We start from the raw sequence: 17951 nt of genomic DNA on the forward strand, positions 1-17951 counted from the left end.
ATAAACAACATTATACAATAGAAATGCACAACAGTATAAAGGGAGGGGCAATTCCCTGCAATATGAGTCTGCCTGAATCAAATATATAATCTTCTTTTATAAATACAAGTTAAATCTTGGGAAACCCCAAATTTAAACTTAGCCAAATTTCTAACTTCGACAAACTTGGTTGCCCAGCTTGTCGACGCCTCCGCACGGTCGCCGCACGACTCACCAACGCTTCATTCACTTCGTCGCATGATCGTGTTGTTTTCCCAACTTGGGCGCGCCTCGTCGTAACCAAGTCACCACACACGGGCTCCTCCACACGAGTCACAACTTCGTTCACAACCTCAACACTTCACTGTTTCCACCGTTTTGTCGTGCATGACGTGCCCTACCCAAGTCGCTCATCCGCATGATTCTTCATTTCGGTGTGCATGGCACGCCCTCGCCTGGCTGCGCATCCGCATGTCCACTTAAACTCATTCACCCGAACAACTTCACCCAAGTCGCCACACGACTTCACCTGGGTCGCCATACGACTTCACCCGGTTCGCTCGAACGACCTCACCCGGTTCGCTCGAACGACCTCACCCGGGTCGCCACACGACTTCACCTGGCTCGCCCGAACGACTTCACCCGGTTTGCCCGAACGACTTCACCCGGGTCGCCGAACAAATTCACCTAGCTCACCCAATGACCTCACCCGGCTCGCCCGAACGACCTCGCCCGAGATTCCTGCCCAACGACCTCGCCCGAGATTCCTACCCAACAACCTCGCCCGAGTTCTGCCTGAACGACCTTGCCTGAGTTCTGCCCAATGACCACGCCCGAGTTTCCTACACGAGTTTTTCGCATGAGTTTTCTACACGAGTTTTTTGCCCGAGTTTCTCACCCGAGTTTTTCACCCAACTTTTCTGAATGAGTTTTCCACCCGATTTCCACCCGTTGTGCGGGCTCATCCACGCACCGCAGAACTCCTTGTTCGAACTCATGTTGATCGAATGATGATTTTCCTCCACAAACTGTCCACTAATATATACGGGTGGGTGGCGAGTTATGTCACCCGGCTAACCCATGCCCAACACCCAAGCTGACTTGTTCAACATGTTGCCTTCGCCCGAGTGGAGGGTCGGCCCGCCCAACTCATGGGATCGCCCTCTCAACTCGCCCAACATCATATAAACTCGCCCTTGGCTCGTTCAATTCGCATTTCGCATGAGCCCCTCGCCCGTCTTTGCACGGTGAAGGTGACCTGGACCGCGGGTCCATACATCCTCCCCCACTTGAAGTCATTGTCGTCCTCAACAATATCTTATCCCAGCAACCTTTTGTCACCAAGATATCCATACTAAGGCATACACCCCATCTGTATGTCATAAATCGGAAATCATCCCAATCCATGATCATCAACAACCCTGTCAAAATCTCCACATGTTGCTCCCACCGTGGAAGGCTGGTCCCTCCATCTCAAGCTACATGCCCACTACAACATATCTTGTTGACCTCATGATGTGTCGTCCTCATGTGAACTGTTGTCATGTTACTCCAACAAATGCTAACATATCTTTGTACACTGCTCAAGCCCCATAATCTGAGCTAGTTGGGTAGCTAATCCAACTGTCACACTCAAACCATGAGAATGCACATCCTCGTGCCACCATCAGTTGTTTCTCTGAACATCCCGTCACATCATCAACTCGATCAAGAATCCATATCCATACGAGTGTAAGCCATGCTCAGGTCCATGAAGTAGTCTCCATCCCATCTGCAACATGTTGTCCATGATGTTTTCTATCCAACATCGTCATCCATCCGCAAAACATCCATCTCCTCAAAGTGAAAAGATCATCTCATCAAACTCCGACCCTCGATGTGCCACATCCAGGTCCATGAAGCAACCTCCATCACATCTGTAAAGTACCATCCCTCAAGTATACCATAGAAACAAGTGTACACCTGTCTCATCTATCCATGTGCTGCCCATGATCATAGATCAATCAGCTCCCATGTGTCAAAAGTGGCTAAGTCTTGGCTTAACCCATGCCCAAGTGTTGCCACCAAGGCATCATCCTTGTTGTAACTCCAAAAGTCACAAAAATCTCATGTCATCATGAGCTCCATGTGTCATCTCCAACCAACATCTCGGAAAGCATACAAGTCTCGGCCCAAAGGTCTCTGCAAGATGCCTCAACTCTCCATGTAGTAGGAATGCTCCATAGCCTACTCACAACTCCATCCAAGTCCATCGCCTTGTTGTACAAGAGTGCAAAACCTCTCCATCGGCTCATAAATAAAACATCTCCATGTCACGCCAGCAAATCCACCTGCACAACATCCCTGCCTTGGCACTCCCCATTGGATGCCCATAAGTGACACCTCTACAAGTGCTCCTGCATCATGTCCCTACATAAGACTGTCGTGCTCCATGTCTCCAACCTAATGTCCATGACTAAGTTTCCCATGTATTCCAACCAAGTAGACCCATCACAACAATCGGTCATCCCCATCCAAGTCTGCAATCTTCGGTCTAGTGATCTCGATCACCCAACCATATCATCATCATATGAGTCTCTCCATCATAGCTCCCCCACTAAAGGTTCCACCAAGACTTTCTCTTGGTCTCGACCATGAGAAGTCCACCCAAGTATCATCATATCCAAGTGTGTGCCCTCCAATCTGTCCATGAGTCATGCCTGGCACTTAGCCAATTCTCCATGTGGCTAAAGCATGATCCAATCTTCCACACGATCATCATGTTCCTCCCTTGTCACGGGCCTTTGTACCTTCTACCATAAGGTTACAAACAACCCCAACAAGTCCTGCAACAACAAAAAATCCTTGCTTCTCCATACAAGGTCTCATCATAGACATCCATGGTAAGATGTTACCTTGCATCGACAAACTGACTTTCCCTTCCCTGCATACGATCCATCTACCAAATGCTCAAATGAAACACCAATATCAATACTTACTTCATCATCATGAGGCTCCTCCATGTGAGTATTCTCATCCATCCATGTCTGCAAACTGCACGATCCTGGTCCAATTTGATCAATCTCAAGTTCATCTTCCATCATTTTCACATCTGCAACATCCTCAGTCATCACGACTTCCTCTTCCTCGTTAGCACAATCTGAAAATTCATCTTGCTCCATTGTCCGACCAAGTTGAAGAAGTTCGTCTTCAACATTCTTTTCCAAGACTTTAAGTTCCTTTCGAATCCGTGGGTTCTCCTCTTTCAACCGCTTCACCCTATATAAGGTAAGCAAGAGCTTCCCTTCGCATTCTTCCAAACTTTCCATGCCTTGTGTTTTAACTTGGCCTAAGCACTAAGCCTCGCCTCTGCTAAGCCTGTTTTACCATTCACCTAAATCGCCCTGATATTCCACCTATCACCTGCAAAACTTGAGCTCCCTGCCAAGTCTTTGGTCTTTGTAGAATCAGCTCCTTGATTCAGTTCACCAGCTCTCATACCACCTGTCAAGAAGTGCATGTGTGTATCAGCTTCAACGCTTCAACACCAGCACCAGCTCCTCGACACTAGCTCCGATACCACCTGTCACGACCCTACACTAGCGGTACTCTTCCAACCACACTATAGCGAGGTGCGACACTACCAACCGTTTTCTTTTCACCAATACTTACGATTGTAGACTACGCCTAACATTCCATACTTAGTTTATTTTTTTGTTACCAAGTATTATCTTTGTTCTTTATACAATGAAAGCCCATAACATTCATATAAACAACATTATACAATAGAAATGCACAACAGTATAAAGGGAGGGGCAATTCCCTACAATATGAATCTGCTTGAATCAATATATATAATCTTCTTTTATAAATACAAGTTAAATCTTGGGAAACCCAAAATTTACACTTAGCCAAATTTCCAACTTCGGCAAACTTGGTTGCCCAGCTTGTCATCGCCTCCGCATAGTCGCCGCACGATTCACCAACCCTTCGTTCACCTCGTCGCATGATCGTGTTGTTTGCCCAACTTGGATGCGCCTCGTCGTAACCAAGTCACCACACACGGGCACTTCCGCACGAGTCACACCTTCGTTCACAACTTCAACACTTCATTGTTTACTCCGTTTCGTCGTGCACGGCGCGCCCTACCCAAGTCGCCCGTCCGCACGATTCTTCATTTTGGCGTGCACGGCGTGTCCTCGCCCAGCCACCCGTCCACCCAAACTCGTTCACCCGAACAACTTCACCCGAGTCACCACACGACTTCACCCGGGTCGCCACACGACTTCACTCGGCTCACTCGAACGACTTCACCAGGGTCGCCCAACGACCTCACCCAGGTCGCCCGAACGACTTCACCCGGGTCGCCTGACAACCTCACCCGGTTCGCCCAAACGACCTCACCTGAGTTTCATGCCCGACGACCTCGCCTGAGTTCTGCCTGAACACCCTTGCCCGAGTTTTGCCTGACGACTTTGGCCGAATTTTCTATACGAGTTTCCTGCACGAGTTTTTCGCCCGAGTTTTCTGCACGAGTTTTTCGCCCGAGTTTCTCACCCGAGTTTTTCACCCAACTTTTTTGAACGAGTTTTCCACTCGAGTTCCGCCCGTCGTGCGAGCTCATCCACGCACCGCAAAACTCCTTGTTCAAACTCGTGTTGATCGAATGATGATTTACCTCCACAAATCGTCCACTAATATATATGGGCAGGTGGCAGGTTATGTCACCCGGCTGACCCACGCCCAACGCCCAAGCTGACTCGTTCAACATGTTGCCTTTGCTCGAGTGGAGGGTCGGCCCGCCCAACTCGTGGGACCGCCCTCTCAACTTTCCCAACATCGTATAAATTCGCCCTTGGCTCATTCAATTCGCATTTTGCACGAGCTCCTCCCCTGTCTTCACACGGTGAAGGTGACCCGGACTGCAAGTCCATACAGGCTCTTACATCCACTCTCAATTCACTAACATGTGTGACACTTCAAATTTTCTTGACTTATTAAGGGAGTCAGCCTAACTATAGTGATCTTGGAGCACTTCTTTTTCTTCTTTTTAATCATAGAAACAAGATTTTGAAAAATCACAATTAGATTCTTTTTTTTTTTGAAATCTTATAGACAGGATTAGTCTTAGTAGACATTAATCATCATCATATCCAATTCTTTTTGAATTAAAAATTGTTCATTCAAACTTGAATTTGAATCCAAGTTCAAATTCAAACTTGGTAAAATTATTATGGTAATAAAAGACTCTAATACTTTTCACGTAGTTTTTCTAATTGAATGAGATTTTCTTTATTATAAATAAAAATAAAAAAATAAATCTTATGTACAGTTTATAAATTAATGAGATTTTCTTAAAAAAAAATTCCTATGTACAGTTTATAAATTAATTTGTTAATTTGTTTCAGTTTATTGTTCTGCTATCCATTTTTATTAAGACTTAGTTTATTATGGGGTTGCGGACTATCAGCCGCTGCGCGAATATGTCCAACTCTCTGTGCAATCGAGTTCAACCAATGATCATATTTTCAGAAACTCTCTGTGCAATCGAGTTCAACCAATGATCATATTTTCAGAATCTCTCGGCTTGAGATGTTGTGATCCCCGGATCCACTTAATTTTTCGCCCTTTGGTCGCTCTCTCTCGTCCAATCGAGGAACGAAAATGATGGCATGCAATTATTTGGCATGGAACGCCACCGCTACAAGTTCTTTTAGTTGTCGTTTCTGTATGGTAGTAGTCAAGGATATGGTCCGATCTGTTTGTTTTGGTACATTTATCTGTCCCTTAATTCGGCGCCGAAATATCTGTAGATTCTTGCCAGTATGAATAGCTATATTGATTATTTACATCACAGTCAATATTATTGAGCACGCAGAAGTATGGATATAGCACAGACGTGCATGAAAGTGAAATGTTTCCAGAGACGATGAACACCACTATGTACGTTAAAAGGTGTCAAATATAAAAGAGAAACGAAAGCGCAATTCTATTAAGTTGCATGTCTGCGTGCCACGCACCGAATCATCCTTTGGTACGCATATCATTTTATATAGTTACGGATCGAAATCGCATGAATATTGTTATAGGGGCTGTAGTGCCTATTATTATGGGTGTTTAGGAAGTGATTTTTATCTGGCTGGTCGATTTCAAGAATATTTGGATGGACTGAAGGCTTTCGCAATATTTTCTGGATAGATAATCTCATTAAATTCAAAGGGTTTGAAAATAAAGTTGAATTTAGTTAATTATATTTATTTATGGAGTATAGAATAAATAGTGATATAGTATTTTGTTAATGAAAAAATTATCAATAAAAATTTTTATGAACAAAAATCTAATCATGTTAAAACTTGATGTAAACCTAAACCTAAAATAATCCTAACCTTTATAGCCCACCTATGATAGAGATCCGTCCATAATGACACAAGGCCTTATTTAAATAGTGACAACAAAGAGGTGACCATGTTGCAGATTCAGAAAAGCACAGTGGAGCGGTCTGAGCATCAAACGATCTTTGACAATTTAAAATATCCATATAACACAGACATGTATGAAATGTTTCCCGAGACGATGAACACGACATTGATGAAGTTCTTCACGAGACGATGAACACGACTATGTACATTAAAAGGTGTCTAATATAAAACAGAAATGAAAGCGCACTTTATTAACTTGCATGTCAGCGTGCCACGCACCGAATCATCCTTTCGTACGTATACCATTTTATATAGTTACTTGATGGAATTTCTCTGCGGTTAGGTTGATTGTTGATTTCTTGAATATTTAGAAATCCGATTTAGAAATCGGATGGGAATCAGCAATGGATATAAGGATATCACCAATCAGTATAATGTGGATTAGTATGGGTTTAAGAAATTGTTTTTATTTGGATTGTCTAGATAATCTTCGGCAAAATCACATGATCAATCTTTTGTCGACGCGTTTCGAACCAACCAGTGTGGTTCATCGTCAGGACAAGTTGAAGAACTGATCTGGCTTACCTGATTAAATAGAGTGTGCAGAGACTCCAAAGGTTATATTACAACGGCTAAATTTGACCTGACCGTTTATTTGGATTGTTTATTTAAACCAGAATGATTTCTAAATATTGTGGGTGAAGATTTAGCTTGACCCAGATCTAATGATATTTCATGGGATTTTCACAATTTAATTGTCTTTGAGTTGTTGTTACTCAAGTCATAATTTAGGTGTTCTAATATTCTGAGGGGTCACAATAGGTGTTTCAATACTTTGAGGAGTCACATTATCTACTCAGAACACAATTTTACCAGGAAAGTTATTTTTTGAGGGAATTTTTTTTTTTTCAAAAAATCTAACCATAGGAGTGTTTGAATAGTTTTTTTGATTGTGGAAATGGATTCAATACCATCAAAAACCTTAAGCCAGCCCAAAATTTCTACCAAATTTTTGTCCAAATCTAACTAGACTTTCTACTATTTTCTAAACTCTTTAAATTACTAATAATAAAAAATTCAAATTAAAATATATTTATTTAATTAATAATCAATTAAAAACTATTTTTATTAATATAACCACATAAAAACTAATAAACATAAAAAAAATTGGGTCACAAATAATTTATCCATCAAATTTCATCCACATGCCAATACTATTTTCTTACGCATCATCCATTATCAACGCACATTCTGTTGAGATAAATGCTACAGCTTGGCAAATAAATTGATCAACTAAATTGCAATGATAAATTGCCCGTTAACAAATGCCGTCACTATTTTCTTAGGCATCATGTACATCCATTATCAACGCACATTCGGTGAGGAGAAATGCTACACCTTGCCAAATAAATTTTGATCAACTAAATTGCAATTCAACTGAAACTTCACCCAGTTAAATTTATTAACTCCAGTTAGAATTTGTGAGTGGAGCTTGATGTTTCTCGCTAATTTAATAAATCTATTATTTTAGAGTTTACATTATTAGTCAAAAAGTTCATTATACATCACAGTATGATAAAATAGGTTTGCTATTTTTTCTATCTCTTTTAAAATAAAATAAAAAATAAAAAATATGTTTTAAATAGAAACATTAATTATATTGTAAAGTAATTAGAAATAAAAAAAATTTCAACAATGAATTTAAATAAATTATTTGAAGATCTATGTTACTTAATTTATGTCAATATCAACTATATATATATATATATATATATATATAATACTACAATATAATATTTTAATGTTGTATATTAAAAATTATTCAAAGTGGGTTATCACTAAAATATTTTAATATGAATTAATATTGACATATACTTAAAAATATATTAATAATAAAAAATCATTTTAATTTGTGTGATAAAATCTCTCCATGTACATGTTATGTAAAATATTTTAATGTCAATTACATATATATTATATATCATTTTTTAAAAATTATGTATATATCATTTTTTGGTCTTAGATATATTTTATTCAACATTCAAAAATACAATAAACAATGAAAAATAACACATTGTATTTTGCACTCTAAACAAATTTGCATGTGAAGAAATTTGATCAGCTAGACTCAAGTTAGAAAATTAATGTTGGCTATAATTTAAAAAAATGAATACCCTATAAAGTGTAAAGTAAGTAGAAGTAAAAAAAATTGTGTAAATCAAAAGTTTAAATCTTATACTTTTCAAAAATATTTCAAAAAGAGATTTAAATAAACTATTTGAAAATTTATGTTAACTAATTTACGTCCATATCAACTTCATATATATATCTATATATAAAAAAAATTTAAGCTTTTATTGTTAAATTTTTTATTTGGTTTTATATATATTTTATTTAGTATTCAAAAATATTTAAACAATGATAAATAACCTATTATATTTTGCACTTTAAAATGTTTATTCAAAAAAATTTGATCCCTCTTTATTCATATTAAATTTATATTTAAAATAGATCTACAATTAATTATATTTTAATAGATAGTAAAAAACGGCATTATTATATTTCATTATTGTATTTCAATATTTCTATTCATACTTACTGGGAAAAATATGTTCATTTACTTTGACTACAGTGCATTATCTACAGTAAAGCTAACCTAAACAATGGCTGCAGGTAACGTTGTTATGCAGACCTGTTTTATATTATTGGAGATTTCTCAAAAACTGTGTAATTGATTTAATGGTTGGATGGTTACTTCATCTCTCAAATTTGAAAAAAAATCAATTGAAAAGGTCCCTCTTCAAAGAACAAAAAGCTTGTTCTATATTTATATGTTTCAAATGAGAAATTTCCAATTTCCAATTTCAATTTTAATCGAAAAGACTAAAACAAAAAAATATATTTAATTTAAATTCACGATATGTATTTATTCAAACTAAATATTTCAATGCGAATGATATTCTATCGAAAATTTTCACTTTAAAATAAAATTCATCAATATATTTTTCTTAAAATTCACAATTTTCCAAAGTGAATCTATTTAGAATTTTATTTCAACCCAATAAAACTTGAAAGATTATTAAAGTAATAATTATCTATGACATTTTATTTTGATTCTCATTGTAGATACCGTTAGCCAAATTGCACACAGATGCGTGGAGATGTTTGGTGAAATAACATATTTAAATGCTATGTTTAATTTTATTAGAATCTGATTATTTAAGTTTCACAAATAATTTTGTTAAATTAAAAAAAATATATATATATTAATTTTTAAATTTATTTTACCAATTTTACTAAATTTAATAAGTATCGCTATACATTTAATAAATTTATTAATAAAAAATAATAATATTTATAATTTGTTTTTTAATATTATAAATAAATTTATAAATTTATTTTAATTAAATTAAAAGTAAAGTGATTTACATGGTTTAAAGTAGAGGGTGATATTATTTTGTTAAAACATTTACTGTTTCTAAATTTTATTAATTATGATAATGGTTAGTGTAGCCTAACCCAATAAAATTCTAAATAACTTTGATGATGCTAAATAACAATTACTTAAATTACAAATTAAACATACCAATAATCTCAAATTTCAACTTAACAAACAAAAATAATAATTAATAAATTTAAAATTTCCAAACATCCTTTAAAAAACGATCTCGCTTAAACTAAACTATAATATAACATAACAAAACCTACAAAACCCAAAAATCATTAAGTTACTTTAAAAGTCACTTGCCATTTATGTTTTAAATCCTTTATGTATTTAGTGTTGTGTAACTTATTTGCAACTTCTTGGTTGCCTCTCCGAGACTACTCTACCTTCATTTTATTTTTAATTTCCTATCTAAATCGTAAGATAATGTGAGTTTACCCATAATGGGCATATCTCATGTTTAACATTTCTCATGACTCTTTATCGGCATATGTTATCGTTGACTAAATTCCACATGGTGCAAAATAATCTCTATCTCGTGGGCAATTGCTTCATTTTAAAGACAATTATAAGTTATTCTCAAGATTTATATTTTATGTCAAAATTATTAAAGCAAGTTGTACATAACTCCTAAGTATTAATTATTTCAAAATTGTTAAGGAAAGTTTTACACAATTATCTTGCATGTTAATGTTCTTTACGATTAAGTATGAGTATGAGGGAGATGTTAGGTTGGTTGTCAATGAGTGTAGTGTAAATATCAATTGCTTTATAGATGTCTTATAATGAAGTATGAGATGCTATATTGGTTGTTAGAAGTATGAGATGTTATGCTAATGAGTGTATGAGATGTTATATTGGTTGTTAGAAGTATGAGATGTTATGTATGTTATGTTGGTTGTTATGAGACCATTACGCCAGTGTACAGTGCGAAATTGTGGAGCCCACACAAGAATGGGTAGTAGCAAATAGAATGCTACCAATTCCACTTATCCTGTCATAACTCTTACTAAGGTGAACTTCAGTTTATAGGCCAAATATATCATTTTTGGTAAGAGGTTGGTAACTCTAGTAACCGTTGTCGCTTTGAGTATGTTGGCCCAACCCAGACCTCATATGCCCATGAGAATCATATGGGCCTAACCTCGAACCTGTGCACATATGAAATAGTTACATGGGGCCCGACCATGACTCCGAGTCAGAGGTCGAGGCCACTCCAAATAACTGTTCCACTGCATCATTCCTGACCCCGAATACCAATCATCCTTTAATTCAGAGGTCGACTTTTATCTCAAATTCCTCGTTCGGCACAATAGAATGGGCCCCAACCCCGACCTTGTCCATAAGGACTCTGCCATGTCTTTGATCACAACGGTTGAAGGGAAAGGGGATAATGAACAACAACCCATATAAAGGCTCTGCCCTTACTTCATTTTCCTTTGTGATATGATACACTTCGTCTGCGAGCAAGGTAAGGAAACCCTATTGTGTTCACAGTTGCCTCTGTCATCAAGATAGCAACAGTTTCAACCCAATATGGGCCGCATAACCATGACTTGGCCTTGGTGGTTCTATAACCGCTTAGACTTTTGGCAGTCTTCAATCCTCAATATTGGATTTTTGTAAAGCACATATAGGTTCTATCCCCTCTAAGATTTAAACCAAGTTTCCCCTACTCATTTTGTAGATGACATATGGTGCCAAAAGGGTAATAGGAAGATTGGAATTTCGTGAAAAAGGAGGATCCCCTTTCCTACTTGCCAACAAGCCTGCATTATGTAAGTATTCATGTGGCTAACCATACCATAGGCCTACGACCATCACCTTGTTATATAAATGAATTCTAGGCATGAGCTACACTGATGGTAGTCAGTTGCATCCACTTGGAGACTCAAAAAGGGGTTCCAAAACTCCTACCACACGCCAAGATGCAACCCAGGGCATACTATGACCCTGCAAATGACTATATGCACATATACAAGCATTACCAACATGGGAAACAAGAACACAACACTGGTGCAAGATCTCTAAGCAACTTGGTTATTAGTAGGGACACGTGAATGATCTCTTATAGACAAGGCCTCCACCAAGTTAATCAACCCGGATATGACTGATTGATAAAGCAGAAACTACCCAGATGTTTGAACATTGAGACAACACATAGACCAAAACTCCTGGTCTTGAAGGATTTGACCAATAATGCATACATAGTAGAGATGAATCTAAGCACGAGGATGAATCATACATGCTCAAGAAGTTGTGCTTCATGCACCATGCAATGTACTACTATTCAAACCTAAACATTCATATTAATGTTGGATGACAAACCAAAACTAGGGTATCTACCCATAAGGGGCTTGAAGTCATCAAAAATTTGATTCTTAAGAAAAATAACTTCCACGTTGTTTACCATGGCCTTCGAGGCCCATACTAGTATAGGTTATTCCAATGTCTAGAGTCAATAGTAGCAATATGCTAGTCATATATGCAATAGTAAGACCATAAACCATGTTCGATACATTTATATATACAGTTTCAACCAGAAATGCAAACATATATTTAATATCAGTGCAACCACATCAGAGTACTTATCTCGAAATAATTTGGGCAACTCAGTCTAGGACTACAACTCTCCATCCAACCATATAAAGTTGCAGCCAAGACTTACTTGTAACTGTCACCCTCAAGTTGGATTCCAAAGCTTGAGGTGCTTCTGAGTATTTTTAGACAACCAACACATCTCAAATATGATGTCATAAGGCCCTTGTTCTCTTCATCCACCAACTAAGTTCCTTATAACTCATACTGTTTAGGCATAAATACAGCTATGCCAACATTTCACATACAGAGAAATTAAACTCACTTTTAGGAGAAGAGAGTCCACTATGAGTAAGGCTCTTGAGTGGTAAGTTGCTAATGGGTACAAAACTAAATTTCTTAGATGGTTCATCAATGAGTCAAGCACTAGAGCTTCCATCCTAAGGAAACTCTTGGTGGTTCAAAAACCCTCACAAGAACCTATGTACGTGGTTCAATAGTGAGTCAAGCACCAAAGTTCTTAGGTATCTCCTGATAGTTCAACATTCCTCACAAAAACCTGAGTGATTAGTCCCAGATCCAATAGATTCATCAATCCACAAGCTTCCAGTGGGTTCTTCAACCTTATAGGTAGGCTACATTCTCTTGAACAACTCACACAACAACCTTCAAGCCCAAGGATCCTCAGTTGGTGCTCTTTTTCTAGAATTGATTCAATGCTAGATACAACTTGATACCTTTCTCATCCCCTACATTCTCTTCCACATAGTAGTTCTCAACATTGCATTTTCTACCCTCCTATACTTGTGCACACATGAGAGAAAGAGGGAACATACATCCTCTCTGAACGTCGTGCCTCCTCCAATGGATTAACTACCTTTTTTTCTCCCCACTGGTCATACAATAGTCATCCCATGACAACACAACCCATGTTTCTCATAATTTTTTGTCCTTTTCCTTGCTTACAATTTGTGCTGAAGGACACTTGGACTAGTCCTTCCACTTCTAGTTGAATTCAATGCATATTTAGCGCATTTAATTGTTTTCCACCAACCAAGATAGTTATTTAAAGAACACCTATTTCCTCAAGGAATGGAATATGTGTCCCTTTCTCAGCTATTTAGAATAATCACAATTATTTACAGGAGGGAAAAATGTTAACCAAGGGGTATCATAGTCTCCTCCCCCTTGAGGGGGAACACCATCCTCAGTATTCAATAGCCTTAAATAAAAGACAACTGATATGGATCTTTATACATACATATATGTACAACATTTACATTGAATTTACAATTTTCTTCACTTAGCAAATAGGAAATGATATGTTTGTCATCCATTTCCCAGTCGGTTCCTCGAGCCAAAAGTGCCTCCACTGCACCTTTATTTTCTCTATTACTTAGTCCTGGAGCATGATTTGTCTCTAATATAGAATGCAAAGTGGTTCCAGCTCCAAATCTCCCTTTGGTTCCACCTGTAACACAATCCAATTAATAACATGATTAATCTCTTGTACATATATTTTAAGAAATGAAACATGGAAGACATCATGGAATTTTACTAGAGGAGGTAAGGCTAGCCTATAGGCCACTGGTCCAATCCTTTCAAGGGTCTAAAAAGGACCACGATACCCTGGTTCGAACTTGTCACGTGACCCAATCTTCAAGAAAATTTTCTTGGGCTTAAATCTCAAGTAAACATGCTCCCCAACTTGGAACTCTCTATGTACCCTATGTTGGTTCGCATAGATTTTCTTCTTGTTCTATGCTAGCTTTAAATTTTTTTCAATAATCTAAATTTGCTACTCCATATCCTTGAGAATATCAGGCCCAATAAGGGTCCTACTCATTGGATCGCTCTAACTCGTAGGAGTATTGTAACTCCTTCCATATAGTGCCTCAAATGGGCTCATCTTTATGGAGTCTTGGTGTTGTGGGGAAAAATGCCTATGCAGGACGATCCTATCCACCTAAGGTGTGACAGTGCCTTAGCAACAAACGAGTACAGCTATTCTGGTTTCTTCCTTTATGAAATGTGAAAGAAGAGAGATCAATAGACTTACTGGTGTCTTCTGTTTGTCCCTCGATCCGGTCTCTCTTCTCTTTGGGAGTTCACAGTTACTTGCCTTCTTGCTTATCCAGCTTCAACTTCCCACAAGATCACAAGAGAACAACTACTTGCGACAAGAGAACAGCTACTTACGACAAGAGAAGAACTCTACACAAAGACAGATATTCACATTCATAACTAGTTTAGGATTAAAAATAAACCAAATACACTAATACATTCATACATCAAAATACATCAGCATATAGGAGAAACCAAGATAGCTTTATTGATGAATAACAAGGTTCAGGAAGAGATACAACCCAAAGGGCTCCAATCCAGCATCTCCTTCCCAGCAAATGGAATTCCTATCTTCACCCCTTTCAAAGCATTAAGCACCCAATGATTCCAATCTCAAACCAACAACAATTCTTTGCAATAACAAAATTCCAGCCTCTAGATCTCATGGAGAAGAGATCCATATATAGATGTTTGGAGAGAGGATGAGTCAGCTTGAGATCTAACTAGTGTCCTCTCCCTCTGTCAGTTCTTGAGTCCACTTGGAGGTTCTTGCTTCCACTTAGAGATTTGGAACCTCTTACTCATCACCAGTCGAATTCCCTGAGGCAAGTGTCATTTTGGAAGCTTCCTGGGTTTTGACACCTTGAGAAATGAGCCTGCCACTTGTCCACTCTCGTTCAGCATAGGTAGCCAGTGTTCCAGTTGACATTCAACGCAGGTAGCCAGTGTTGGCTTTGACATTCAGCGCAAACAGCTAGTGTAGCCACTGAAATGATCCTGAATTGACTTGTTTTGAGCAGTTTTTGGTGGAGAACTTCTGTGAATTGCTGTGGTTTGTTAGCCTTGTTCCTCTAGGGGTAGGAACAACATGTTTAGGGACTTTGGATCCCTTAGATTATGGACATTTCATGCTCAATGCTGTAAGGCACAAAAATGTCTATAACACTTGGTACCCATTGTTGTATGCGAATTCTACAAGTGGAAGATACTCTTTCCACTTCTTGGTTTGGTGCATTAGGTACATCCTCAACATATCCTCAAGGATTCTATTTTTTCTCTCTATTTTCCCATTCGTTTTTGGATAATATGTTGTATTAAATGTCAGTTCTATCCCCAGGCATGCAAACAATTCCTTCCAAAACCTTGAACTGAACTTAACATCTCTATCTGAGATTATTTTCTTTGGAACTTCATGCAACCTCACAATTTCCTTTATAAAAATTTGAGCCACCTCTCTAGCTGAATCGGTGGATTTGATACCACAAAATGAGCCACCTTGCTCAACTTGTCAGTCACCACCATAATTACATCGTGCTTCCTGGAGGTTTTTGGAAGACCTGTGACGAAATCCATCAAGATCGCTTCCCACTTCCATTCTAGAATGGGATTGGGATGCAATAATCCTGCTAGATGTTTGCATTCAACCTTCACTTGTTATAATTCTATACATCTGGCAATGAAATAAACCACTTCCTTCTCCAGATTAGGCTAATAATAAAATTTCTTGATGGCCATGAGAGTCTTTTGATATCCCAGATGTCTAGAATATGGCTTAACAGGGAACTCTTTCATTACGAGTCTCTTCTAGTCATTATTGTTTGGCACATAGCTTCTATTATTGAATCTAATTAAACCATCATTTGTGAGGTGATATTCCTCATCCTTATCATCCTCGCTATCTTGTTGTAGCCTTGTTTTTATTTGTTGATATTTCTCATCCCATTGTTCGACACTTTTGATTTTCTCTTCAAAATTGGTTCTATAGGAACTTATGGATGCTAATTGATCTAATTTCACCCTCCTATTGAGTGCATATTCCACCTTGTTCTCGTTTCCCTTTATATATCTTATTTCAAAATAAAATTCACTGCGTATGCCTAGCCATTGTGCTCGCCTGACATTTAGCTTGGGTTATTCAAATAAATATTTTAGTCCTCCATGGTCATTCATTAAGGTAAATTTCCTACCAAGAAGGTAGTGTCTCCACATCTTCAACACATGAACATTGGCAGCTAATTCTAGATCATGAGTTATGTAATTATGGTCATGTTAAGTTAGTTTGCGGGATTCATAACACAACCACTTTAACTTCCTACACCAACACTCCATCGAATCCCTCCTTGCAGACATCCGTGCACACAATGAAATAATTCCTAAGATCTATTGTCCTTAACATTTATGCATTGGTAAACGATTGTTTCAATTGATCAAAGCTTGTTGCATAATGATCAATCCATTCAAATTTCTTTCCATTCCTATTAAAGGAAGTGATTGAGTGGCCTATCTTGGAGAAGCTTTTGAAGAATATTCTATAGTATCCTTCCAGCCCCATGAAGGATCTAACTTTAGTCACATTCTTTGGTGTTGTCCATTGCATGATACCCTTAATCTTCTCTGGGTCAACTGCTACTCCGTCCCTTGACAAAACGTTCCCTAAGTAATGAATTTGTGATTGGAAGACATTTCATTTACTAATATTTGCATAAAGTTTATGCTCTCTTAGCAATTGCAATATTTCTGCTAGATGCTCTTCATGCTCCTCCTTGGTCTTTGAATAAACCAAAATGTGATCCATGAAGACTATGAAAAACTTATACAAATAAGGGTGCAATACATTGTTCACAAGGAAGATAAAGGTCGCAGGTTGAACTAGATTTATGAAGGAACGAAATGAAATACAAATTTAAACAGAACACAAAGATACAGTGAAAGAACAGAACTTCAATTAAATTAATAACAAGTACTGAAATTGTTTATATGCAGAATGGAACAAACTAGCTCGAGAAATGGTAGCTTATCTCTGAGAATATATGTGATGACTACATGCCTTCTAAATTGTCTTATGATGAGGATTAGAGGCATTTTTATTATTGAAAAATAATGGAAATCCTAAACATCCAGAAACATAACCCTAGGAGATGAAGCACCAAAATTTTGTAGGCCCCATTGGGGGTTAGTTAGTACACCAACTTCCCGGGGTTGTAACTTTGGTATATGATCTTTGTTTTACACATACAATACCTTGTTAGAAATATCTATCCAACGATTACAAATTTCGAACAAAAACCTCAACCATATTCAATGGGTTTGTATGGTTTCCAAAAAAACATCGTTTAGGGCCTCAAAATGGCTTTGGAAGTTCAAGACCCGAAAAAATACCAAAATTAGTAAATTGTGCTACAATTAACGAAAATGAAAGAAATAGTATTGGGGGTCCAAGTGGAATAAGTAGGTGGCCACCAATATCTACCTGGATAAATCCTCCCACCTTAGGAAGCAATGGTCCCCATTGCATTGAGTGCGTCCATGAGATGGGGAAACTTTTGTTGAACCTAGTCCTTGGTGAGCCACTTGCCTTGGTGCAAGAGCTAGCCAAATTTTCCAACCTGATATGGTTGGATCCTTTGTTGGCGAGTGTTCTTGATCTGTGTGTCCATGATATGATCAGTTATGGCATGTTCCATGCAGTCTGGGTTGAGCTCTGTTGGTGGTAGTTCAGCAATGTCTAATGTGTCTAGAAATGGTGG

This window comes from Pinus tabuliformis, chromosome 8, assembly GCF_031772625.1.
Source record: "Pinus tabuliformis cultivar Carrire ecotype Pingquan chromosome 8, CPIR1, whole genome shotgun sequence".
Lineage (NCBI taxonomy): Eukaryota > Viridiplantae > Streptophyta > Pinopsida > Pinales > Pinaceae > Pinus > Pinus tabuliformis.